The sequence below is a fragment of the Taeniopygia guttata genome, chromosome 3 (assembly GCF_048771995.1).
Source record: "Taeniopygia guttata chromosome 3, bTaeGut7.mat, whole genome shotgun sequence".
Lineage (NCBI taxonomy): Eukaryota > Metazoa > Chordata > Aves > Passeriformes > Estrildidae > Taeniopygia > Taeniopygia guttata.
The window spans coordinates 97,724,770-97,751,028 of record NC_133027.1 but is presented as its reverse complement, the minus strand read 5'-3'; the positions used below and the strand labels follow the sequence as shown (position 1 = coordinate 97,751,028).

The following is a 26,259-nucleotide window of genomic DNA, read 5'->3' as shown; positions in this document are numbered from 1 at the left end:
TGTAGCCAGGAGTCAGATTATGAAAGCCAAACCCTGATGGAATTAAACTTGGCCAGGGACATCAAAGAGAATAAAAAAGGCTTCTATAGGTACATTGATGATTAAAGAAAAACCAAGGAAAATGTGGGCCATCTTCAGAAGGAAATGGAAGACCTGATTACCCAGGTGGGACATGGAGAAGGGTGAGGTCTCAATGATGTTTTTGCCTCCATTTTCACCAGCAGGGGCTCCAGCCACACCAACCAAGTCACAGAAGGCAAATGGAATGAAGAACCACACAGTGTAAGGGAAGAACAGGTACCAGAGCATCTAAGGATTGTGAAGCTGTCCAAATCCATGGAACCTGATGAGATGCATCCATGGGCATGCCTGAGGGCACCAGTGGATGAAGTGGCTAAGCCTGGAACAGCTGGAGTGTCCGGAGGACAGCTGAAAGCAGATATGCTCCTCCTGTCCCACCAAAGCACAGGGATTCCTGCCTCATAATGGTCCTTTGGGGCTGACCACACTTGTGGTAACTCAGAGCAGGCTGGAAGGGACCCCTCTCCCTTTCCAGGCTTTGCTTAGGAAGGGAGAGGAGCTGGTAAAGCTCAGAAGATGAACTAGCCCAGGGAACTACAGGGGGATTTCATGCATGAATCAGATGATGTTAGGTCAAAGCATACCACAAGAAGTGATGCCTTCGAAGCTGAACAAAATGGGACTAAAAGCATCGCTTTGGAATCCTGGCCTGTGACTTGTACAGAGATGTAGGAAATTTCACCCTAATAAACAAATTCTGGTTGCATTCATATGTTAACTAAGAAAGAGGTGCTCCTGCCTCCACTTACATTCAGATCACTGAGGAAAGCCCAAAGTTGTTAATTTTTTTGGTAAGATCAGCCTGGTAAAGGCTGCAGGAAGGTCTTGGACACAGGAGTCCTTCTTGAGCACAGCTAAATCCATGAGCTTTCTCTACGAAGCTCTTAATTTGTAGCATTTTCATGCAATTTTTGGAATGAATTCTTTAAGTCACAGAAATAAGCAAGTTACCCTTGTTATCACTGCATTATAGCCTCACCCAGGACAGCAGTGCTGGTTCATCTGCTACACAAGTACCTGAGCATGTTCTCTCTGTGTGAGTTAACCTTTAACATAAATCGGCTGAGACTTCGACCCACATAAACTGTGACCTTACAACAGGGCATTTCTTCTTCCCTTCAGTTTCAAAACCAGCAGCTCATCTTTTCATTTACATTAAGATCTTTTACATCAATTACATCTGAATTTTACACTATAATTAGGATCCCTTTGCACCAAAAAAAGTGGTTCAAAATGCATTAATTAATAACATTAAATTAGAACACAAGAAACTGCCTTGCATTTTTTGTTCCTCATCTAAGGATTCTGTGAAGCCAGCTGCAATTCACAAAATTGCTCAGCTTCACAAGCATTTCTCCCTCAAATTCTTAGACCTTTTGGACATCTTATTGGTTTCTGTGAGGGCTCCCAAGCAGTCAAAAACATTTTCTCTTCCTATATCCTGCTGTGTGTACCTTTGCTTAGTCCTTCACTACAGGTTTTCCTCAAAAGCTGAAAATTTTCCATAGCTGATGTTTTACCTACAAAGTTCTGCAGACAGACTCTCCTGAGATGCTGACCTCACTTGTTTAATGATTTCTCTCCAGCTACTGCATTCTTACAGCAACTGTACCAAGGAGTTCCGGCTGGTTGTAAGAACCAGGAAAAGGCTTGTCCAAGTGTATTCAGGGGACTTAAACGTAACAGCAGAGACAATCCTGTTAATCCATAAAGCAATTTAAAAAATTCGTCTTAAGCATCCAAGATTTTATCTTCATTGTCTCTTCTCCTTTATTCTGTAAAGAAAAATTTTGTTTAATGTTAAATTCATTATTATGGCTGTGACAGATGGGTATAGATACTATGGAGTAATTGCAAAAAGGGAGGTCATTAGTAGGGAAACACAGAAATGCCTGGTTGGAAACTGTGATCTTCCATAATCTATCAAAATGCCAAGATTGCTGACAAAAGGCAGATTCTTTGCTGCTATTTCACTTTACAATGGGTTTGTCCAAATGGGAGTATTGTGCAGAATTCTGTTTTGCTGGTTTCTAGTGTCTTTAGCACAGTGGAAATAAATGATGAAGAATTCCCACGCATTTGCAAAGCTTACTGGGAATCTTTGTGCAAGAAAAGGGAAGGGTTGGAAGCTATGACCATGTGAAACACAAATCATAGTCCATGTTCAGAATACCTGGCTGGCAGCACCCAAAAGGCTGGAGGGATGGATCTGCTAATGCCATGTAGCATGTTCTCCCTCTGCACTCCTGCTTAGCTCCTCTGGGATGGAAGGAAAGACAATGGCAGCCTTTGGCCTCGTGCCTGTCATTGCCATGACATTTCCATACGTTCCCTTCAGCACTGTGTATGTCTCCCTTTACCTCTCAGCAGCAGCAGCATCAGCTACTCAACAGGAAACATCTTGAAATAAGCCTTTCATTTGAGGAGTCTGCCAAAACGAAAACACTTTTAGAAAGAGAAAACTGATCTGCTAAACAGAAATAAATCTGAAATTAACTGGAACCAAAATCACATGTTTGCCCCCCTGTGCCCCCACCCAGGTCTCTGGATGTTGGGAACCTTAAGCTCCATTCTGAAACTAAATTAGACTCGCAGTCTGAAAACTGACCTCAGACTCAAACTTTGGTGGAGTGGCTTGAGATGATATGTTCTCTACTTAGATATAATGCACAACTTTAGATCCCCTGTACTCACAAATTGTTTCCTAGAAACAAAATTTTATGATTTTCCGTTCAATTAGATTGTGTATTTTAATTAATTCTCCAGTCTTTCTCTGGAAGCAAATCATCAAATAGAAGAGACATCTGCACTGTTCTAATTGACTTAAATAGAAATTATGAGTGCACAACCTTTGGGCTGATTGGACACCTGGATTATTTCCCACTGAGAAAAATAATACATCTATCCACAAGCAAATTTTTGGAAGAGAGAGTGTGATAATTTCATCAAAAAAAGCATTAAGGTAAAAAAGTGGGCTAGAATTACACACATTTACTGAGTGGAGCCTCTACTCCATCCATTGTTAGGGCTTCACTTTGAAGACTAAAGTGAAACAGCAACACTTTATTTCTTTCTGAGATTTCCATAATAGAAGAGAAAGGAAGATCTGGTCCATGTATTTAGCTATAGACTATCTAGGAATTCTTATGAGTAAAATACACTAGGATTTGCAGTTGCCACCTTTATTCCCTCTGACAGAAATAATTCCATTGAAATATTTTTTCCAGACATATTGGGTTTGCATTTTATTAAAAAGGATAAAGCTGTTGTTATATCTAGAAAGCAAGTAGCCTTTCCAAAAAAAGAGTACCTTGAACAAATTTTTACAGAATAATTTATCTCACAAAATTAAACTCTTGTACTTGGAATTTCATATACAAAACACAAACCTTGGGAACAATTCCCATAAGGATTCATTTAACAGGCTTCATTATGTAGAAAGGGTATAAAGCAACCAAAAACCTAAAATGGCTGCTCGGCATTATATTGTTCTGTGGCTGCAAGCATGATTTACAGCTATGCATTTTCTGCCCTTGTTTCTTTAGCTTAGTGCTGAATTATAAATGAACAACTGGATCCTGGCATTCTTCTAGTTCAAAAATAAAATTCACCTGTTTGAGGGGCACTTTTTTAACACATTCAGTCAATTAATTCTTTACAAGGAAATGCTTTATTTGAAGAAAAAAGACCTTTCACTTTTACTCTTAAACAAAGAGTAAAGACAGCTACATGTAAAACCAGGCCAAACAGTTCCATGTCAGCTTGTTTGATGCAGTTCAAGTAACTGTGGCTAACCAATTCACAGAAAAGGGAACTGGTTTGCCCTGGCTTGATTTGAATTTAGATGTGCAGTAAATTTGTCCACTGATTGAGGTATTTGACAACACGTGTAGTCTGCAAAATCCCTTTCAGTCTGCCTGACAACATGAATCTTTTTGTCTGCTCAACATTTGTGGTCCATATCTGTTATTAAAATTATACACAAATGCTGCAATAAACGAATCATAAATAATTACCGAGTGGATTTTTTTAATAGATGACGCAAGTCCCCACCTCGAGGGCTTGCTGTCTACCTCAAAAATGGGCTAAAAAGATGGAAAATTATGCACAACACCAGAAATTAGCAGGGGTCTGGCACTGCTCAGTACTAAAGGCTTGAGAGAAGACGTTAGTGTGAAGGAAGAGGAGACAGAAGTGTGAAGTTCAAAGCCAAGAGCACAGTAACACCAAAAAGCCATCCAAGTTTTACTTTCATACTGGGTGTGATCTCAAGACCTGCTGGAGGGATGATCACCACCAGGTAGCCAGTCCTTGCTGTATTTCCAGCTCTGTCCCAGCTAGACCTGAATGTTTGTTATTAAACAGATGCATATCTAGGAAGGTGTGACCAATCTAAGAGATGCAGTTGTGCTTAGTGTTTGCAGGCCCCCAGCTGGGCACAGAGCTTGTCCTTGTGCCTTTCCAAAAGCCCCATCACAGGGCTGTGAGTGGCTCTGTGGGGCATTCCCAGGGGTTTCGGCAGACTGGTGTGTCGGAATCTGTGGGTATTGATGATTCCAAGATTCTAGAAAGTCTCTGTCTTTCTGCCCCGTTGCCAAAGAAGAAGCCACAATTCATCTGTGCTGGTTTCAAGGTTGTTTATTCTTGCTTATTTCTAACATGTTCTGCTGCCCTGCCGCAGGTCTGTCCTGCAGGGCAGCGTGTGGGGCTCTGCCCCTCAGTGGGATGGTACAAACATTATATACCAGAAACTACGTGTGCTATATTTACAATAATGTGCCAATATCTGTCACCTACATTAAACAGTGTGTCCCTAGCCTAAACCAATAGAAAAATGCCAACACTACAGTGAAACATGGAGGGCATGAAGAAGGAGGAAAAGGATAAGACACACCCAATTCCTCCATCTTGTCCCATCTGAACCCCTAATCTACAAACCTAAAATTTTACTTTTGCACCCGTGCCACACTTAATTATTACTCTTATCAAATACTCAAAGCTTGTAATTCATCCTGTAAGATTGAAAGCTCCTCTCCATGGACAGAGATCACAGACAGTGTCTCTCGGGGCTCTGTACAGGGGGTTCCTGACCCCTGCCAGGGTCCCAGACCTGCCAGGGCAGCCAGAGGGAAGCCCTGGATTCCCACACTGGTGGAGATGACTGTCCCGGCACTTTGCATCCTCTGACCACAGCCACTAAAATAGCTCTTGAGCTGTCAACCACAGCCCTGGGGAACAGGGAAGGTTCTTCAGCTCTCTGCTTGTATTACAGGCCTGGATTAGGCTGATTTAGCCCTTTTTATATATATTTTTTTTTTTTTTTTTTTGTAAATATGGCATCAGGATCTGCCAACAACATTCCTCCCATTTTATCTGATCTCATAACAATTATTTTTAGTAAGAACTGGTTTGCCCTGAAAGAAAAAAAAAGAAAAAATTCTCTAAAAAAAGCTTTGTACACTTAAGACATATGGGACAGAAGGAAGCCTGCATCTAGCATTACTTTTTTCAGCCACCAGAAAAACCCTCAAATTGCCCTTTTTAGCAAAGAGAAAGATAAATGGGTTCATTCTGAATAAAAAAGAATAGACATGTCTTGTGCCATTCTTGACAACCTTTTCTGAAGTCTCATTAGCTCACAGAACATGTGCACAACTCCCACCTCTAAGAAATTTACACAGGTGTGATTCCACCAAAGTAACAGTTGAATAGATGTAGTAGAATGAGAGCTATTTTTGTCCCTTCTCTGACAAAAATTAATTGAAATAGATACTTTACAGAGGTAGCAGCAGCCAGTCCTCCTTTCTGATGAGCTTACACGCACTGGAGACATTACTTGGGGTCATCATACTCTGTATTTTGGTGCACAGTCTTAGTGAATGGCATGCATGTTATGCTTACTAAGCTACTTTGGATAAACATGGAAAAAATCTAGTGGTGTAGTTGTCACAGACCAAAATGGTTTCATGTGCTATGTGATTTGAAGGGAGATTCCTTTGCTGTGTGTCATTTACCTTTTATACATTGCTGCTGAGCAGCATTTCATAACCATTAATTCTTTGGATGCCCACACTGACATTGTTATATACATACAGGCAGAAGAAAATGGGAACTGTGCGTTCTTCCTCAACGTCACATTATAATCCACAAACAGCTTTATTGCTCTTTACCATGTTTGGGAACAAAGGCAAAGGGATGACGTGTGTATGTCTCACAGTAGAGCAATTTCCTTCTCACACTTGGAAAACAGAGCTCATCTCTTTTACATATGGTTTATGTACACATGCATAGCCTTGGGACATCAGGATTAGAGGAGAAAAACCTCTCATGTTTCATATGTAAATCAGTGACAGCCATGATCATGTGCTAAATGATAAATAAGCTGGCATGGTAGAGTTAGCAAAAAAACTGTAATTCTTTAAATTTTAACATCATTTCTCAAGCCATGATCCTGCAAGTCATAAGTATTTTTGAGTAGGTTGGGCCCTGTCATGAATTAACTGTTGGCATAAATGATACAACAGCAAACAGCTTCCTAGATAATTAACTTCTTTGGGAAAAGAACTGCTTGTGTCTCTCTGGCATACAGCACAAGACCGCTTCACTGATTCCTGCCTTTCCTGGCACACCTGGAGGGCACTCACTGTGCTTCAGTCACTGTGAATTCCTTGAATCCACTGACACCATGGGGAGAGAATTATAATATTTAGGATACAACAGGAATTGAAGTTAATGTGGGATCTATTTTTCCCTCCTGTCCCCTGTGGCACTCTGAAACCACCCTGTGATGCCTCTGCTTCTCCATTTCTGCCTTCATGGTGATAATTTCCCCATCCCAGGAAGTCTGAGAGCCTGTAGATGTGTTTAATGTGAACTGAGGCCATCAGTTGCAATTTTCAAAGCAGATGTAGCTATTTTGTAAAGGAGGTTGGGACATTATGGATAATAAAGATAAGGCTTCCCATAGCTGAGGTTTTTACACTCTCAATTTAATTCACTGTTTTCTTGCTGAATTACAGTATTCCAACATTAGCAAGTACTAATGATGATAGCTGAAAGTTACACTGCAGAGTATCCAACTCATCTCAATACTTTGGAATAAATCTAGCCCAAGTAACACAAGCAAAAATGAAGGATATCCTGTAGCAATCCTAGGCCATCCTTACCCTGAAGGAGGGACAGATCACAAATGCTGATATCAAGGAGGCAACTTTTACTGTTCCTATCAGAAGCCTCTCAGACCAAACCTCTGCCAATTGCTTTCCAGTCATTCAGTAAAGAATGGGCAGGCTTGGATTAAACTTGTGTGCTGTGACAGAGAGCAGGGTGGAAATGCAGGTGGGGCAGCCCTGTGACAAGATATTTGAAGTACCTGGAGTACCACAGAGCTTGGAAGCAACAGAGACTAGGATGAGGTCTAGAAGAAGGAGCTCCTGGCAGCTGGAATATGGCCACGGTGGGGACTAAAACCTGAAGCTGAAAGGAGACTAAGAAACAGGGATGGTGACAAGGAGATGTAAGGGTAAAAGGGCTAAGTTGGGAGTGTAAGAAGGAAAAATAAGAGTAACTAGGAATTGAACACTTCAGAGTTGTTTTAAGAGATGTGCCTAGATGGGTTTCTCCCAGAATGTGGAATAGAACCCAAAATTTCTGACTTGCATATTTTTCTATTTTTCCTACTGAGATAAAAATGGCTACCTTCTCTCCTTGCAGCCTGCACAGGGATGATACACTGCTGCACAGTAAGAGTTGTCCATGAACCTCTGCTTCAATCTGTGGATCTGGAATTCCTTCCAAAGAAACAAATGGAACTGAAAGTAGTAACATGTGAAAGGAAATCAACTTTCCTTCCTTAAAAAGCTAAGAAATTCTTCAATATGCATGTGTTTGTGTATATATATGCACACACACACACAGTGTGAAGGGAACTTGTAATGTCACTGCTGTCAGAAAGCAGGAAGTGCAGGAATACAACAATTGGAGCTCACCCATTGCTCATGTGCTCTGAGCACTTCCATTTGTATCCAGTCTATTTCTTCCACCTCATGCAGAGGTTCCTCCAAGTCCTGCGGTGCTCCACAGTTACTTCAGCCTTTTATTCCTGGGAAGTGTTTGGGTAGTGGTAGTCCCTAAGTCAGAGATCCAGTCTGTTCATAGACTACTTCACAATCTAAAGAATCTGGACTGTAATTCCATAGCTGGAACTTTTCACTGCAGTGCTCAAATAGAATTCAACCAGCCCCCAGCTTATCTCGCTGTTCTTCCTACTCTTCTTCCTTTTATTTTTTTTCTTTGCTTCTTGGGCTTTTATATTTTTTTCACACTTTTTTCAACAAAAAATGAAAGCATTCTATAATTTTTCATCACTCTTTTCCTTTCCACCTCTTCTGTTTCTGTGCTTCTTTTCCACAATTAGCTCTTTTTTTTTTCCCCCTTCATTTTTATTTCCCTCTCCTGTGAAGGAATGAAGCTTGAGCCTGTATCTTGTATTATATTAATAATTATTTGAACCTGTATTACATCTTCAGACCACCACTATAGTCACAAGAGTTAAAACATCTATTTTTTTAGATTTTTTTTTCCTATAAAAACTAATCCTAGGCAGCCTTCCAATTATGATATCAGTCTTGTAACGTTTGCCTGAATTTGCTGACATCCTGAAGGAATAATCTCAAGAGGTGTATTCTCCTGGCTGAAAGGGCCAGCAATGACACATCAGTCAGTCACTGGCCTGCCCACAGCTGATTATTTTGGGAGTTGGAATGGTGCAAGTGGAGAGAATGGAGCCCCCCAAGAGGCAAGATCTGGAAACAGCTGTAATAAAGATGTGCAGGAAGGATGAGGGGTTAGGAAAAGAAAATCTAAGGAGAAAAGGGAGGAGCTTAAGAGCCCAGAGGCAGAAGCAGCAGTAGCCTAGAGCAGAGATTTTCTGAGTGTGATGGAGAACAGGAAAATAAGAACTGATTAACTTTTAGTTGTAGCGTAATTTTAATCCGTGAAAAAGCCTCCTGGTGGTATCAGTATGAGAGGCAGTGATAACTGGGGAGATTACAATGACACACCATAACCTGCTTTCTTTTCTCCTCAGCTCTGCTCTATCATCTTCCTTATCCTTCCCTATTTTCCCTGCCTAGACCTGTCCAGCTCCTACAGGAGTTAACAAGAGATTTGCCATCAACTCCAGGAGGAGCACAGTTGTGAATTATCGTAAATTGAGGCCAACCATGGCAACAGATTCACAGAAGGGCCAGTTCCACATCAGGAAGCAGAGGATGTTTCACTGACAGTGTTAATGCACTGTCAAGCAATAAAACTTCTGGTTTCTGGCATATTTTGGAGCAACATGACAAAAAATTGCAGAATCCACAATATTATCCTACCCTCAGTTTTCTACTGACCCTAATTACAGTTCTGTTTCTCAAGCTATATAATTTGATTTTCAACAGCACACCAAAAAGGCAGGAGCTCAGCAGTTCCCAGAGTGATTGCACAGTTTGCTGGACAAATGTGTTTTGCTTCTGGTCAGGACTTAGGTGAATAATTAATTAGGAAGTTAGATGTCCAAACATGTCTGCAGTAGGTCTACAGAACAAGAACAGTTAGTTAGTGCTGGCATGCCTGGATGCTGAAAGCTGCTGGTAGCTCTTTTCTCTAATGGCAGGTGGTAGATCCAGTGGAGGCCACAGTGTTCTTGCACTTTCATTCCAAGTGTAATGTTCATGTTTTCAGAGATAACCAAAGGACTAAGAACCACTGGTGTGGTGGCACTTGGTCTTCATGTGTATGACAACAAAAATATCTGCTGGAAAAGGAAGATATCATTTTACTCACCATATGTATCTTGTTTGGACCTTAAAGCATTTTGCCTTTCTCTTATTTCCATACAGGTACATTTTTGTTTATTTTGTCATTGAAATCTCTAACCCTTTTTTGTCTAATTGTTGTTGACACACAGCTGATGTACACCATGATCTGATTCTGCCAGATGAGCATTGCTGTGGTTCAGTCAAGAGCTGCCACCCTCAGCTAACCTGTCCTTCTGAAGAAGGCTTCCACCTGATGCAGCAGGAAGTCTTTGCTTCCACCCCTGCAGAGACATCAGTGCAAACCCAGTCAAAAATCCAGCTAAAGTAAATATAAGTACGCAATCAGGTTTTCCATGAGCAAACTGAGGTGTGACAGCTCTCTACACCCAGGCTTGCCTGGGTGGCAATGACCTCCAGCTAAGCAGCAGGTGGGAAGCCAAGGCAGCCACTTCTGTAGCTGCTGCAGTAAAATTCACCAGAGCTCATCTCTCAACATGGAGTAATCTCCTTGGCATCAGTGGGAATCAGGTTTCCTCTGACTGAAGTGAAAAGTAGCAAGGGACATGATTTTAGATTGTTACTGATTCTGTTTCTCTTTCAAAGGCAGCAAGATTAAAATTTGAATTCTAATTATGTGTATATTACAGCCAACTAATTCCCATCAGTGCTTTCCCTAAGATCAGAAGCAAAGTTGTCACTAAAATATATTTTTTCAATTCCAAGCCAGTCATATAAGTACAGTGACTAAGAGGAATCAGTTCCATGGTGCTCTCATTCTGTGTTTAATAATAAAATAAAATCAAAAATTATTAATGAAATCCCAAATCCTGCAGGATATTGGAAATTGCAGATTATTGTCTGAGCTTGCACTCTGACCCCAGCTTATGTTTGTCTGCTGAAGCACAGTAAGCACATATGATATTATAGAGCAAATAAAATACACAATTAAGCCAACATATTCAGGCAGATAAAACTAATAAAAGGTTTAGCTCTTCTCAAAAATAATGTGCTCAGTAGAAGACAATTTCTTGAAGCATGTGGAATGTCTTAATACATTTTCATGCTTAGATTTTCAAAACTGCAAAATACAGACATTTATAGATACGTGTCTCAAATGTAAAATAATCATTTGAGAAGGAATAGACAGTATTTTTTTCTGACACACTGAAGGGGAATAATGTTCATTGTTTATGCATTTGCTCAAGCAGTGGAATTTTGCATGGCTAAACCTCACTTCATCAGAAGTATATCAGTTTAAATTAGCTCAAAAGCCAACTCAACATTCATTTTTGGATCACAGTCTTCAGAGGAACTGATTTATCAGGATGCCTAAATCCAGATGCACTACAAATAAGCCAGGAAAGACAAATAAGCCTCTTGGCATAAAATAAATGAGCCAGGGGGAAAAAAAATGTGAAAAAAGGAACAGCTTAGGGAAAGTAAGGAAAAACCTACCAGTGGGAAGAATGCACAGTTTCAGATTCCAAACACTACCCCACTTGGATTTCCTCATGTTCTACCTTCCCTCCAGCTCATCCTTTTTGAATTTTTATTATTTTTCATTTTTTTTTACCCTTGCCTTCTGGACCACCTTCCCTGCTCACATCCATCAGCTCTCCAGTTTTGCATTTGCATTCATTTTTAAACCACATCTCTTTAACAAACCTTATAAACCATTTGGAGTGCCTGAATGAGAACAGTTTGGAAGGGCCAAAAAGCTTTGGGCATGGTCTGAGCAATGGTAGCTGCCTGGGTATGCTTCGAGCTCCCAACAAATACAAAACAAATCATCCCAAGAATAGGATCTTAAAATGAAAGGCAGTTAACAGCAGACCCTTATCATCCTTCTGTCAGCTATAGTGGTTTGCTGATAGGGGAACTGTGAAGACATTGTAGAAGAGGAAAGTTTATATAAGAGGAAAAAGTGAAGGAAAATTGAAATGATACCAGTTCTGTCGAGAAACAGTGGCTAAGTGTAAGAATAACTATCCTTTGAGAAAATTGGGGATTAAACTAGCCAGAGACCAGACCTCCTTAGCTGGGGAGCAGCCCAACAGAGAGAAATCCTTCTTCCTGTACAAACTTTCCACTAATGGTGGCTAATTAACCTGGTACTTGGTTAAAAATTTAACATATTTGTCAGGTCTGACTCAGTTCTTATTCATCACATTTAAGAACACAAGAGTGTCTCATTTCCATCCACGTTCATGTAGTCTGACTTGTACAGAGAGGGAAATGAACTCAGAAAAGTTAGATCTCAGATCATGCAGAAGAAAAAGTTTTATCAGGTAGCCCTGAGTGTAAGACAGTCAGTGCCACATATATTACCATTAAACACTGTATTTCATTTTGCTCCTTTTGTTTCCTATCAGACTCTCTAGAGGCCTTTGTTTGTATTCATTCACTTTCTCAAACGTCTTCCCAGATGCTCAAATCCCACTTCTGTTATTGCAGTTTCTTTTAAATTTGTCTGGATCCCTTGTGCAGAGTCAGGACTTTACTGTTGCTTAGCTCAGCATTCTCCTGGCTGGACTCCAGCTCAGGTAATTATATCCAGAGCTCTCTCAGACTTCCCTCTCTAGCTGCCTTTGGAAAAGTTATTCTTCCTTTTCTTTTGCAAGCTGCTTTATAACATTGCAGATCCTGGGAACTGATGGGATGTGTATTTTGGAGAGGCTGTGCATTATGATTAGGGGTGAACCAACACCTTCTGCAGCAGGACTGAAAGTACTGACAGCTTACTTTCTTTCTCATTTCAATGCTATTTTAAGTGGGCAGTTGTCACACCAAGCAGAAGCTGAAGGACAAAAATTCGGTCCAGATGAATCTGTTGTTGCTATTTGGATGTGGAGACTTCACCCTCTAATTTCCTATTCTGAATCTAGCCTGGATTTGCTCAATAGCTGCTCAGTGGCTTATGTCACTTGAGCTGGTTGTCACAAGATGCTCACAAAAATAGATTCCTCACTTATTGGGAGAAATATCAATACAGAGGCTAAAGACAGAGCAAGTGCTGCTAGAGGTAATGCTGCTACACCAACCAGGAGGCAAATTACAAAGCAAAAGCAGTAGAAAACAATCTTGCAACGCCTCTGCTCAATCCAGCAGTTCTCCCTTTCTTATATTTATCCAGTGCTAGGCCAAAGACAGTTCAAGGTATCCTTTCCAATGAAAAGGATTCATATAGAATCACCAGGAGTCTAAAACGTTAAGAGAGAAAAAATATTTTCCTTCTTAACTAAGAAGCGTGAACCATCAGGTTAGGCAAATTTCAGAAAGGAAAAGAGATACATAGTAAAAAAAAAAAACAAAATAAAGAATTGTAATTGATCTCCTTACTAGACACTGCTCATTTCCTGCAGGATATGGGCATGAGAACTGGCTGCAAGTACTAATGCAAGCTCATGTAACTCCTTACTACAGTGCAGTTCTTCCAAGGCAAAGAAAAGGATCTTCACACATCAAACAAGTAAACTCTGATCAATTTTCACTCCTTCACCTTGGAGGAATTTGAGTTGTTGCTATCAGCAGAATTTTAAGCTGTTCCCTATTCTGGGCAGAACTGCTGCACTCAGAAAAATCTTGGGAAGACAAATGATTCAGGAGAGGTCAATCTGTGCTCACATGAAGCTTAAGAAATGCTTTCCTAATCTAAACTTGAAGGTTTTACTTTCACCATGGCCCACCTCTCAGCGGGGGATCATCAGAGAGCAGCCTCACTTGGAATGGATTCGACCAAATTAGCTCCAGAGGACCCTTCATGCCCGCTGTGCACCCACAGGGAAATCCTTCACACCACAGAAATTCCTACCAAGGAAAAATAATAAAAGAAGCATCCATCAGATGAAAAAGTAATATAGACTATATTCAATATATTTTTGTTTTCTTTTCCTTCCAAATCTACAAGTTTTAAAAGCTGCCAGGTCCAGCTCGGCTTTCGCGTTAAAAAATACAATTTATACCCAGTGAGGCCATGAGTGAACTTAGATCACTTGCTGAATTAGGTTCTCCAGAGAAGTCACAACCATCACAGCCTTCATGTTACAGTGTCCAGCCAGCTGAGATGGTTTCTGCACTTGTCCCAGAAGCAAGCAAAGAAGAAGGGAAGGAGCAGGGGTCTGTAGAAGTGTACATCTGGAGCTTTAACTGACCCTGCTGCAGAGTTAAGTTAGCACAGCCTCTGTGCAGTTTTGATGGCAGGACTTGGCCAGTGCAAAAACAGCTGGCACCAGGTTCACCTTCCTCCCCCTCTGCTAAACAGCCCTTTCATGCAAAAAGAAATTGACCCCATTGTACTCAGTAACATTTTTTTCCTCCCTCCCCTGCAGTTCAGGGGTAAGTGAGCAGTCATAAATCCATATTTAAAGTGCTGTTGACTGCTTTAGAACTTGGGCAGTAAAGGAAATAAAGTAAGCACATAAGCATGTAGCCCTTGTACTATTAAACATGGCATCTAGTGCTGGGGATAACTAAAAGCATAGTTGACTAAGGAACTAAATAAAACTGGAAGGCACTACTGTATGATTTATATCACATGGGTTTTTCTATAATTTTTGTAAATGGAAACCAGGATTAGGTGCAGGACATGTTTGCACAAGACAACAGGAACAAACATATTTTAGGATTCTTACTGCAATAAAAGCACTGGGGACAAGGAAAGAGTGAAAGTATACAAACATACTTGAGCACTGGAATTTTTATGAAGGAGAAATGTTCACTCTATAATGGTATCCATGTAGAATGGATGCTGTTGGCTTATATTATACCAGATGATTGATGATGGCGAAACATAAATAGCTAATGAACAATGTAATCTGTATTACTTCATGCTTGTTTATTTTCAAGAGGTGATACAAGAATAAACCAAATTCTACAGCCTCATAAACTTCAGCATCTGTTTCTTTTTTCTGTTTGAAAACTTTAAACATCAAGCAGGTTTTGGGACCTGCAAGCAAGCAAGTAAAAATTGCTTCCTCATGTCCAACCCAGGATTTTCTTATTAGTCATTATGAGTAAAGATGTCTAATGTAAGAATAGCAACAGTTTAATCTTCCACAGAACCCAAATATTTCAAGCACATTGCTAATATTACCAGGTGAATTTGCACTGAGCAGTGATATGGATTTTATCAAAGAGAAGCAAAAGCACCGCTTCTCTTTATGGAAGCTATGGATCAAATTTTCAAGAGTGCTCCCTGTTTTATTAGCTGCAGGGTCTTTACACACAGGGCAAGCTCACCATAGTATAATCCTCACCTTATTTTAGTCCTTTAGTAAAAGAGCCTCAGACTGCTCCTGCACATTTCTACAAATGCAGTGACAATCTCCTGTTCCCAAAATTTGTTAGGACAGCTATGTATTTTCCTGAAGAAAATGTTGTCAGAGAAACTAAAGGAATGCTTGAACTACTACTTTACCAGAAAGCCCTTTCTGGCTGTATGATTGCAAATGCTTGTAGATGAGTGAAACTGTTTTGAGTGGAAATAACCATTAGCAAGCCAGAGGTGTCTGTGAAGATCATAGAGGATATATTGAAGGATATTAAGAGCATGCTGCGATTCAGCTGGGAAAGATCAAAAAGAGCCAGATAACAGCCAGGGGACATCAGAGTACCATGGAAGTTGCTGAGGATGCAGGAAAAGCCTGTGTAGTGCTGTGGGACGTAAGGGAAGCTGAATAAGATTCGTATGTCAAGAAACATCCCTGGGTGATACAGAAAACCAGAGGACACATCCTCATGGCAGAGTTGTCTGAGAAGGCCTTGCAATGGTGTGAGATGCAAGCCTCAGGATGGTGAGGAAAACCAGAGAAGGTTGAGAACTGCTGGGGACACAAGAGAGTCAGCGAACAGGAAGGAATGTTACTGAATGCAATCACATCTAGAAGGGCTACAGTTGCTGGGTAGAGCTACAAGGATGTTTGAAATAACAAATTCAGAATGTCCTTGTTTTATGGTGAATAACACATGATGCTGGACATCAGAGACCAATAAAGCCAAATGAAGAACAATTAAAAATATGCCAAGGAAAATACATCATACCACAAAATAGAAAAAAGATCATTGCTAGAGAGCATAAGGGAGAATCTGGAAAATGCTTTCAGCAAAAAGCTCCTCAGCCTTAGGAACCTTCTTGGAGCAGCTGCTAAGCCTGAAGAAGGCTATAGCATGTTAGGGAATGAGAGAGCAACCGTAAGGTGCCAGAAACAGCGAAGCAGATTGTGAGCTGAATGACAAATGTGTAAGTTGCTGGTTGCTATAAGGGGCCGCAGTGTCAGGAAATGTTGGAGCCTGCTGTACTGCTTCTGGAAGCATCCAGGAAGGATGCAAGTGGAAAGAACACTGTATAGGTTAAATAGCATCAAGAAATGCCAGAGAAGACCATGAATCTAAGCTGTTCAGCAGAGGGATCCAGACTTAGACAGTGAATTATTGGAGTGGCCACATAGAAACCAAGGCAATGCTGTGATCTCTTAAGGGCCCAAGATACCAGGAAAAAGCTTGAGAAAGAATACAGATTGCCAGGGGGACTGAAGAATCCTGCATATAAACTAGGGACAACTGAAAGCTGTGAGATTGTCAGGAAGCACAGGGTAAGGTCACAGACTTAACTCAATGTCTGGTTTCACCGTTTGACTAATAGAAGAAAGATGTGACCCAAGATAATCCTGCATGCTTCTCTTTTGCACAGCAGAACAGAACCCCTTTCAGTGCTGTCTTAAAGCAATGAATGTTTCCTGCTGAACAACCATACAAGGCCATGTATGGAAAATAGCTATCTATCCTATGTCATTGTATGTGTTTAAACTGGGCCTTGGAAACCACACGAGACCAGGAGAGGAAAATAATCTCTTTGGGACAAGGGAAAATCTTAAAGGACTAAGTTGTGTTAGGCTGGTGCAAGGAGCCCTTCTGCCCTCCTCAGCACAGGTACAAGCAGGTAAATATCCCCAGTTTTTATCACAAGTTTATAAAATACTGAGAGAGAGGGAAAAGCAGCATGGAAAATATGTTTTATTCATGTATTCATCTAACTCCAGAGCATTGGTCCTAAATAGAGTAACATGGCCAATGTATTTATAATTCACGGTGCCAACTGGCTCTGGAGCAATGCCTTGCTGGAGCCTGGGCAGAGCGAGGCCCTCAGCCCCCATCTGGCAACCCAGTTTTACAGAGGAAACACTCTGTTTGAAACCTGCTCCTTGCTGCACATCTTCCCTAGGGAATGCCAGGCACCAGGACTTGAGCAGCACAGCTCCTCCCTCCCTCTAGCACAGCTCAGCCCCAGGAGAGCCACTCTGCAGCCTGAGTTTGGATGGGGAGGTGCAAGAAGACAAATAATTATTTTTTGTCAGGTCTACTGTGGAAGGCTGAAAACAGCCAGGTTTCCAACCTCTTTCCTTTGTTTGCCTTAGGTCTCTCAGTTTCTATATCAGGCTCTGGTTCAGCTTCCATTAGCGCTTCCTCATCAACACCGCTAACAATGCTTTCCTCACTGAGGGTATCACTAGGATTATATTTACTGCCAGAATCCTCTGGCACAAAATCACTGTCTGAGTCAGAGCAGAGAAATAATTAACCCTCATGATACTTCTCTGAAGAATGAGTAGAATACCTAATAAGATTTATGGAACATCAAACTTATGCTGCTCCTAGGGAGAAAAGCATCCACTCACAGAAGTTGTCATTGCCACCAAGGAGTGAGGAGGCTCCTGAGTGGACACAGGAGACATCCTCACCTCACCTTAAGGCAACCTGCATTCCCTTAATTGAGTTAGTTGCCTTACATGTCCAAACAGCAAACCACTTGTTTACTGCTCTGGCCCTGGATTAGATCATGGTTTCATTTCCTTAAAAAAAAGTCTATCAGAGTCAATGGATTCTCAGCTTCTGTGAAACTGGCCAGGCTAGAGGAAAGTAGGGCAAGACTATCTTACCTGAAATTACCAGCATTTGATTTGCAAATGGCCTTCAAATACTCCTGATCATATTCTTGTTATGTAAGATTAGATTTACCATTTAACCTACAATTCCAGAACTGAAACAGAACAGTTGAAAAATTTCCCCCACATATGGAGAAGAGTGTTGCTCCACAGAAGATAAATAAGCACCAAAATATATACAAATTTGCAGGATTTTGCTGTTTTCAACTCTAGAGACAAGAATTTTCCTTCCCTCCAAAAAGTAATCATTCACTTCAGTGGCAGACATTTGCAAGCAAAACTAATTAACTTTCTAGGTCCAGAAGGATCACCTCCCAAAAGCTGGTAATATGTCTCAGTGGGGTAGAAAAAGGATAGTACAGTCCTAGCTGGCTGGGAGTGATCTCTAGAGAAGTACATATGATACAGATTTCTGTCTGAAAAAAAAAACAGTAGTCTGCTAAGATCTGGAAGCCTCAAAATCCTTTCACTTCTGCTGGGAATTAAGTTCAAAGCAGCTGCGTGTAAATGTTGCATAGCAAATGCTACACTGGCAAATCTTTCTCATGATTCTTGTTTTTAAATCAACAAAAATAAACTATATGGAAGAGGAGCTTGCTTTAGGGCAGACAGTTTTACCCTGTTTTAAACTAAAAGTGAAAACAACCTTAAGGAAAAAAAGGAAAATATTTGAAATATGTATGAGCAACTGCACTGCCCTGCCTCATCTCTTTGTGCTGCATAAAGGGGACACAGATTGACAGAATCTTTTACACAGACAGATCTGGCCAGAGATGCATCAGAAAGCATGCAGCTACCATTCCCAGTTCCTGTCCCTCCCAGCCAGGAGCGGGTAGGAGGCACCGAGACAAAGCAAGAGGATCAGTAGCAGGCTGGGAATTGCCTGAAGGCTTGTCGTCATTCTTCAGACCCTAAAACAGTGAGAGCAGTGAGTGTTTCCTCCTCATTCACATCCCTTGCATAAGTGCTTCTGGTATCTGTGTGACCTCCATACTTCTGCCTCATATAAAAGAAAGGGGAACTTGGTCAGTAATTCCTGAAGGAGGAAGATCACTTCAACCTTTGACTTACTACTCATTTAAAAAAATGACATCAGTAAAAGTTGCTAATGGAGAGAGAAAAACACCTCAGCACGAATGCAACGGTTAGGCCACATTGTAAATGTTGTTAGGAGCTGTCCCTTCAACATGCAATTACAGTCATGGCATGGAATTTATGCAGATATTCTCCCTGCCCCCACGCCTAAACACCACCTAGGTCTCCTTTCATATTTTTAATCTAATCCAAATCTTTTGAAAACACTAACCTTAGAGATCTGAGGTTAAAACTCCTCTGCAGACCCAAGCCAACTAAAATGACAGGTAAATCCTAACAACCTCCATGACAAGGGTCTTAACAGCAGCAGCATGTTGGAAGTAAGGAAGCCCTTCCCAGCACTGATCCCAGCTCTTGTGTATGCTTTATGTGGGTCTGTGAGCCCAGTACTACAGGAGCTCTAGATCAGACACCTCTTAGAAGAAGCTGCCATACTGCAGACATCCAAGGAATGTGTGTGCTTGCAGTTGTTCCAGGAACTGGCCACACAAATGTCAAGCATCCATTTTGATGCTAATTTGACCATAAGTTGGACCTCCACCCTCACCAGTTTGACCAAGGACAAAGACTTGAACAACGGAGCTGGAGGAGTTTGCAGGGGGAGCTTGAGGAGTTTGCAGGGTCTTTACTCTGCTGTGCATTCTTGGCCACAGCTGCTCGGCACAAAGTTCTGCTGCTGCTGTAAATCTGGGAAAGGGTATATGGGGAAACAGCTCTTCTGCTGCAGCTTCCCGAGCTGTGCCAGCCAGGCTGCCCAGCAGGTCCATGTGCTGGCTGGAGTGCTCCTCTGCCTGCAGCCCAGGGGATGGGAGAAGCTGCTGATTCAGATCCACTCCCCCTGCTCAGCCCATCCTACTTCTTGTGGAAATTACCACCTCTTGAGATCTGCCTGCAGAATAGGCTCGTGTGGACACCCCCTCAGCTACTTTGGTCAACCTGGGCCAGACTTAAATGGATTAAGTAGGAGGTTTTTGCTAGCCCAGTTTGATTGAAGTGGGTTGAGGGGTACTTACACATGCATTTCAGCAAACACAGGTCCTGAGAGGGTATTAATTCTCAGCAAAAGGCAATGAACAAGGAGCAGGGACTACCAGCTCTTGTACTGCCACAGCTAAATCAAGAGTCCACTCAAATGAGGCCGTGCAGATTCAGGGACAGGCATGAATGTTCTTTGCAAACAGTGAAAGCTACTATTTCCCACCAGCTGCAGGTTGCTGCTCTCACTACAGCACAGGGGGAAGGGGAAGCCTGTTACTCTCACTTGAGCAAGAACTTGGCAGGGCTCACCTGCCATGAAAGTTCAGGCCTTAGCATTACAGCTGCTCCCTTTCTGTAGGCTGAACTGAGGAGGAGGCAATTTCCATCTGATCCAGGCTCAGACATGTAGCTCAGAGTTAGAGTCAACTTAAGTTAAAAAATTCTGAAAGCCCTTCCACCCCAGCTGCAGTTACACAGCTCCAGAGGATTTGGGAAGGTATCACTGTAAGCATCTAATCTCTCTTGCCTCTTCTGGTGCTTTGTACTGAATTACGTCAGCCACCGGCAGCATGAACAGCACAGGTAAACCAGCCTTAAGTCATGCCTATCAAATAAAAAAGCTTTGCTGCTTAAAGATAAATGTAAGAAATCAATGTGCTTGCAGCATGTGCCAGCAGATGATCTAAGCCCATCTTAAGCAGGCTCAGAAACTTCACGTAATGGTGATACAAAATCTATGAGCAGTTAATGCTAAGAGTGTCTGTCTGCTTCCAGAGTGCTTCAGATGCTGGTTCATGAGCTGGCTACCAGATGTGCTCCTCTTTTCCCTGAAGGCCATCACGAGGACTGCTATTTCATTCTCAAATCTCAACAGCCAGTGTGGTGACAGCAGAGAGGCTGCTCTCTGACATATGTCTCCTGCATGACAGCACATCCATTTGAATACCTTGTTATGCTGAAGGAACTGAAGTGACCACTTAACAGGAAGGGATGAATCTTTCCAGCTATCAAAACTGAGCAGCTGAACAAGAACACTGTCAGAACAGTGTCCAAAAATGAAAGGGCAGTTTCTGTTCAGGATAGAACATGGCCATAGGCATGGGTGACTCTCTTGCCAGAGTAATGGCTGTTGCCATCCACACACATACACTCCCTAACAAAGTGATATTAGACCATATTAAATGACATTGTCTTTTCTGATGTTAAAGCAAATTAGGAAACAATGCTGCCTTGGGCAAGGTCATTGCTCAAGTGTCTGGCAAGTGTAGACCACGGTGTGTCCTGATCAGGGCCATGTTTGGAGTGTGCTCCTTTCACAGAAGCAGGGACACTGGGGAAAAGGAATGAGCATAGTGACAGGCATCCAGGTTTTACACTGCCCTGAAGCTGTGACTCGGCTGTCACAGGCACCAGGACAGGGCCCTGGAATCCTGCTGCCCACATACAGCCTCAACTGCCACGAAATGTCTTTTAACAACAAAGTGACATCAATATTTAATTATCCTGTTAGGACAATATGAGCCTGAATCACTCTAAGATGCTTGTGTCCAAAATAATAGAAAACTGGCGTTGATGTAATTAACTGCGTATGGCTCAACCTGGCAAAACCTTCAGCCAAGCTGCATAAAATATAAAAACCCTAAAAAGGAGCCGCGTGCTTTGTGCTCCTTCAGGAGCTGTGGACTGAAACCTGTGGCTCAGACTGGCGTGTTATAACCCATCCAGGAGCACAAAGTGCTTCTCACTGCAGGCTCGGTTCTCATGGGCAGAGAGACTCAGAAGCCAGTGAGAAGTCAAGACCTCGGATCTCAGTGTATTCGAGATTTATCTGCATCCCTGTGCACATAAATGCACTTTCAAAGGAAAAAATAGCCCCGTGTGATTACAGTCTGCATCAGTACAAATCCCAGGCTGGTTTAGACCATACACACACAAGAATGGAATGTATAATCACAATGCCTGGGATTCTCCTTAACTTTGCTAAGGGCTGGGTTGAAGCTACTTTGAAAGAAACAACTGTATCTCCTTTAAGCATTAAGCATTCTTGGCAGTAATAATTGCCTTGTAACTAACTCCTCATTAGCACTCTCTCAGACCTGAATTAGTGCGCTGACTTTATGTTGCTCCCGGTCCAAGAACAGGATTAGCATCCTGGCACCAAAGTCTGCTCTTAATTATACTGTTACAGATTAAAAAAAAAAAAAATCAAATGAAATAAATGGAATTACTCTGAATTTAGTGCAGCATAACTGAAATCAGTTAGTCCCACTGTCTCCCATCTAATCCACAATTTAGCATGATAAAGCACAGTGTTCCATACAAAGCTTCTTTTAGCTGGGAAGACCAGCTTGTTTTACCCACCAGTAGTATGTCATGGTGACAGATAACTATTTTCATTAATTTAATACTCTTATCTGAATTCCTTATCCAGGAGAGAAACATAGTTTTGCAAAAAAAAAACCAAAAAACAAAAAACAACAACAAAAAAAAAAAAAAAAAAAAAACAACAAAAAAACCCCCAAAGATGAATATGGCACCTGCTTTAGATAGAATAAAAGCGTTAACATGAAGAACAGGAAACCAAATGTCTGACCCTGAGTGATGCTAAGCAGCTGCACTTCCATGAACTTTGCAGGAGTTGTAAGATCTCCACGGATGATATTTTAAGATCTAATGCAATGCTTTCTCTACCATTTCATTTCAGTTTGTCATTAATGCAAAGTAAGACACTAGATAAAATACCTAAAGGAATCACCAAGTACAATCCAGGTGCCTGAACAGAACTTTACGAAGCAGAACTTGCAGCGGCAACGCATGTAGGAGCTTGATCAAAGAGAGATAATTAATCATGTACATACAGGCTGGATGAGGGGAAAAGGCCTGAGGAAAACCCACATGAAAAGTCTTCATCACACAAGTACTTACATTATTGCTTCATAGCTTTTTATGGCCTTAAATCCAAGCAAAAAAAGACGTTATCTAAGGTGGTCTAGGGAATACAGCAAGGATATACAGAGAAAGACTGAGGAAAGGGTAAATGAGGTTTAATAGCATTCCAGATTTCATTTGCAAGTGATGGAATGGGCCGTTAAGACCGTTGGAATGATTTCTTGCATGGCAGAAAGCAGAAACTCAAGAAAAGAAAGCAAGATAAGTATTTATGTTTTAGTAGAATTCTTACTAACTACTAAATTATTATTGGCTGCATACCAAGCACTCCACGCAGTGATAAACAACTGTTCATTTTATTTCACTAAACAAAAAGCCCATTGAAAGATTGCTACTATTACTGCACTCACTGGAACTCACTTGAAAAATACAGTTTTGGACATACATCAAATACAACTTACAGCTGAATAGCTGCAGTGGTCTGACTTACTTTCCAAACATGTCAAGAAAATGTTCTGTTCTCCAGGCAAAAGGAGAACAACAGAGCGCAGCAGTGCACTAACTACAGGTATCAGACATTCCCTGGGGCTCAGAAATAGCTTCTCTTCTTAATTGTGGAGAGTTCAGCAACTGGCCCTGCTTTCAGGGGAACTGGGGGCGGGGGTGGTTTCATATACAGCCCTTCATTTTTGGTGGCAATCCAGCAAAACCAGTAGGAATTCCCAGATTCTGTCTTGCCACCAAACAAGGTACATTTTCAACAGCTGTGGCAGCACAATAGTACATAAGGCCACACATTAAACTAGAAAACCAAATTCATCTCCGTAAAAAAAGTGTTACTAAAAACGGTGCTGCTTTTAATCCCAGCATCAGTTTGATCCCCAGTACAGAGTCACAAACAGCTGTGGCAGCACAGCGTGGGGCCATAGGTGGTGGTGGCAGTGATGACAAAATCCTTAAGATCTGCAGCCAGGAACAGGCTATGCAGAGTTGTGTACCAGGCTGTACAGAACTGTCATTGTGACACATCCCATTTTCCTCAGAGGCAAGGCCAGTTATGAAATCCCTCTCTCTGTTCTTTGCCCTGGCTGCTGCAGTTCGTCACCTCCAAAATTGTGCCTACAGAACTGTTTTAGAAGCTGCATCCTAAAATGGATCATGGAAATCATCTGTTATGGGGGAAAAAAATGCTACAATGGGTTTGTTTTCTGATCTTGCTCTGTTGCATTAGCTCAACTGCAGGGCTAATGACTGGGCATTGGCAAGCTCCTGAACCACTTCTGTGTCAAAGAACACACAAAAGATCCTGAACATTTGAGTCAAAACTAAAATCCTCTCTAAAGTGCTTATGACTGGACAGCCCAAAACTGAGGCTCTTTCAGAAGATGCACCCGTGTCCCACTTGGAAACCTGGACCCAAATTTGGTGAACAATAGTTCTGCAAAATGTGTGTTACAGGGTATGTGCTCTCCACATGTTTACATCCCCTACATGTCTGTTCAACATTACCAAATGCAATTCCTACTCTGCTGTTATAAGTAGCTACCCAAACCCAAGGAGAGTAGAGAAGCATTCTGTTTGGGATGATTGCTTTAGGCTATGTCCATATATCTATCACCTGATAATCTCTTGATTCTCAGCATCTCTGAAAGACAACTGTCACAGGGACATTTCTATCTCTCTCAGGATTTTTCAGAGCTCCACAGAGAGAAAGAAAGAGAAAACAATTTCTATTTCTACTCCTTGATTTTCTCATGTGGAATGTGTTTGGAGAATTGTTTACCTGGGGTGATTGCTTGATTGGATTCTGGTGAGAATTGTTTGAGCCTGATGGCCAATCCAGACCACCTGTGTCTAGACTCTCAAGAACAGGGTCAAAAGTTATTAGTTAGATATGGTAGAGAAAGCAGGTATGTAGTTTTAGTATCTTCCTTTATATAGTATATTAATGTATTGTAGCATAGTTACAATAAAGAAATAATTCAGCCTTCTGAACTGAGTCAGACATCATCATTTCTTCCCACCGGGTTTGCCTGCATTTACAATAGACAACTCTTGTAATTCTGAAGCTGGGTTCTGTGACACATCAACACCTAAACCTTGTGAGCAGGTCTGGAAAGAAAGAAAGAAAAAATCCTTAAATTTTTCTACCTTCCATAGCCTCTACTCAGTGGTGCAAAGCCCTTTACCAGAATTGTTTAGACCACATAACACCCACAAAGTCACAATTTATGAAGTTTGTCAGTCTAATCACTGTAGACGTTTTCAGAGTAGATCCCCATAATCACAATTATTTTCTGCTTTACTGACTCAGGGAATTTAATTCTAGTTTTTCTCCCCTTACCACTCATCCACCCTTTAATTTCTATGCCACATTTCTTCATTCTCTCTTGCATGTATTGTGCCTTTTGTGGCAAAAAAAAAAAGCCTACAGCTATAGTATTTCCCCATGTTGTTAATGGAGACTGCAACAGCCTGCATAATTTGTCCCCTCAAATGCAGATCTGCCCTAAACCTTTTAGTTTATTTGTTTGGCCACACTGGTGAGTTTCAAGTTGTTCAGTAAAACTTGGAGCTATGAATCATCATCAGGATCTTTCGGGTTTTCAGTGAATCCCTGTGAAATGGAGAATAGAGACTGCAAATTACAGTGCTTATTGTCACTGCAGCAGTTGCACAAGCCCTGTGACATGAGCAGAGCTCAGTTCTGTGTCTGGCTACAAGCTTTGTTCTATACAGGCACAAAAATCATTGCAGGCAATGGGATTTTAAAACATAACAGAAGAAATCTCAGATCTTTTTTTTTCCTTCCTCATTTCCTTTTTGACAGCAATTTTTAAGTCAGCTTTATATAAAAGCTTTACACACATACACACGATGGAAAAGCAGAGTTCCCCAACATTTCATAATTTTATCTATGCCATTCAGCCTCTTCCCCAGAGAGCAGCTTTACTTTAGCAATGCCTCAGCAAGGCAGAGCAGAGGAGGCAGCAAGGGGCTGCCACACATCCTTTTGTTCCACACGGACCAACCTCCAGCTTCCCGCGGCCCCTGCCAGCCCGGGCACACCGGGAGCCGCCCCACAGCCCGGGCACACCGGGAGCCGCCCCACAGCCCGGGCACACCGCCCCACAGCCCGGGCACACCGGGAGCCGCCCCACAGCCCGGGCACACCGGGAGCCGCCCCGGCTGGGAGCGAGCCGATCCCCTCAGGCGCACGGCCCGGGCCGGGCCCTGCCCTCCCGCCGGACCCCCGGGCTCCCCCCGCTGGCCCACCCACCTCCCCAGCGTCCCCCGTGGCCTCAGGACGTGAGGTTACCGCGGGCACAGCCCGTGCCTGGCCTGGCAGAGCCCCGCAGGAACCGGCCCCGGGCGGGCGGGCGCTCCGCCGGCGGCGGGACTCGAACCTCTCACCCTCAGCCCGGCCGTCACCGGGCGGGGAGCGCCTGCCGCCATCCCGCCGCGCCTCC

General features: G+C 42.1%; 1 long non-coding RNA gene across 1 annotated transcript; it reads right to left on the bottom strand.

Moving 5' to 3' along the window:
* Positions 1-1,706: 1,706 nt before the first annotated feature.
* Positions 1,707-26,230, bottom strand: LOC115494495 (uncharacterized). Its single transcript, XR_012055283.1, has 5 exons — positions 26,109-26,230; positions 24,573-24,901; positions 13,574-13,694; positions 2,255-2,509; positions 1,707-1,856 (listed from the first exon to the last, which is right to left on the bottom strand). It is a non-coding gene; the product is annotated as an uncharacterized lncRNA (long non-coding RNA).
* Between the last annotated feature and the right edge of the window lie 29 nt (positions 26,231-26,259).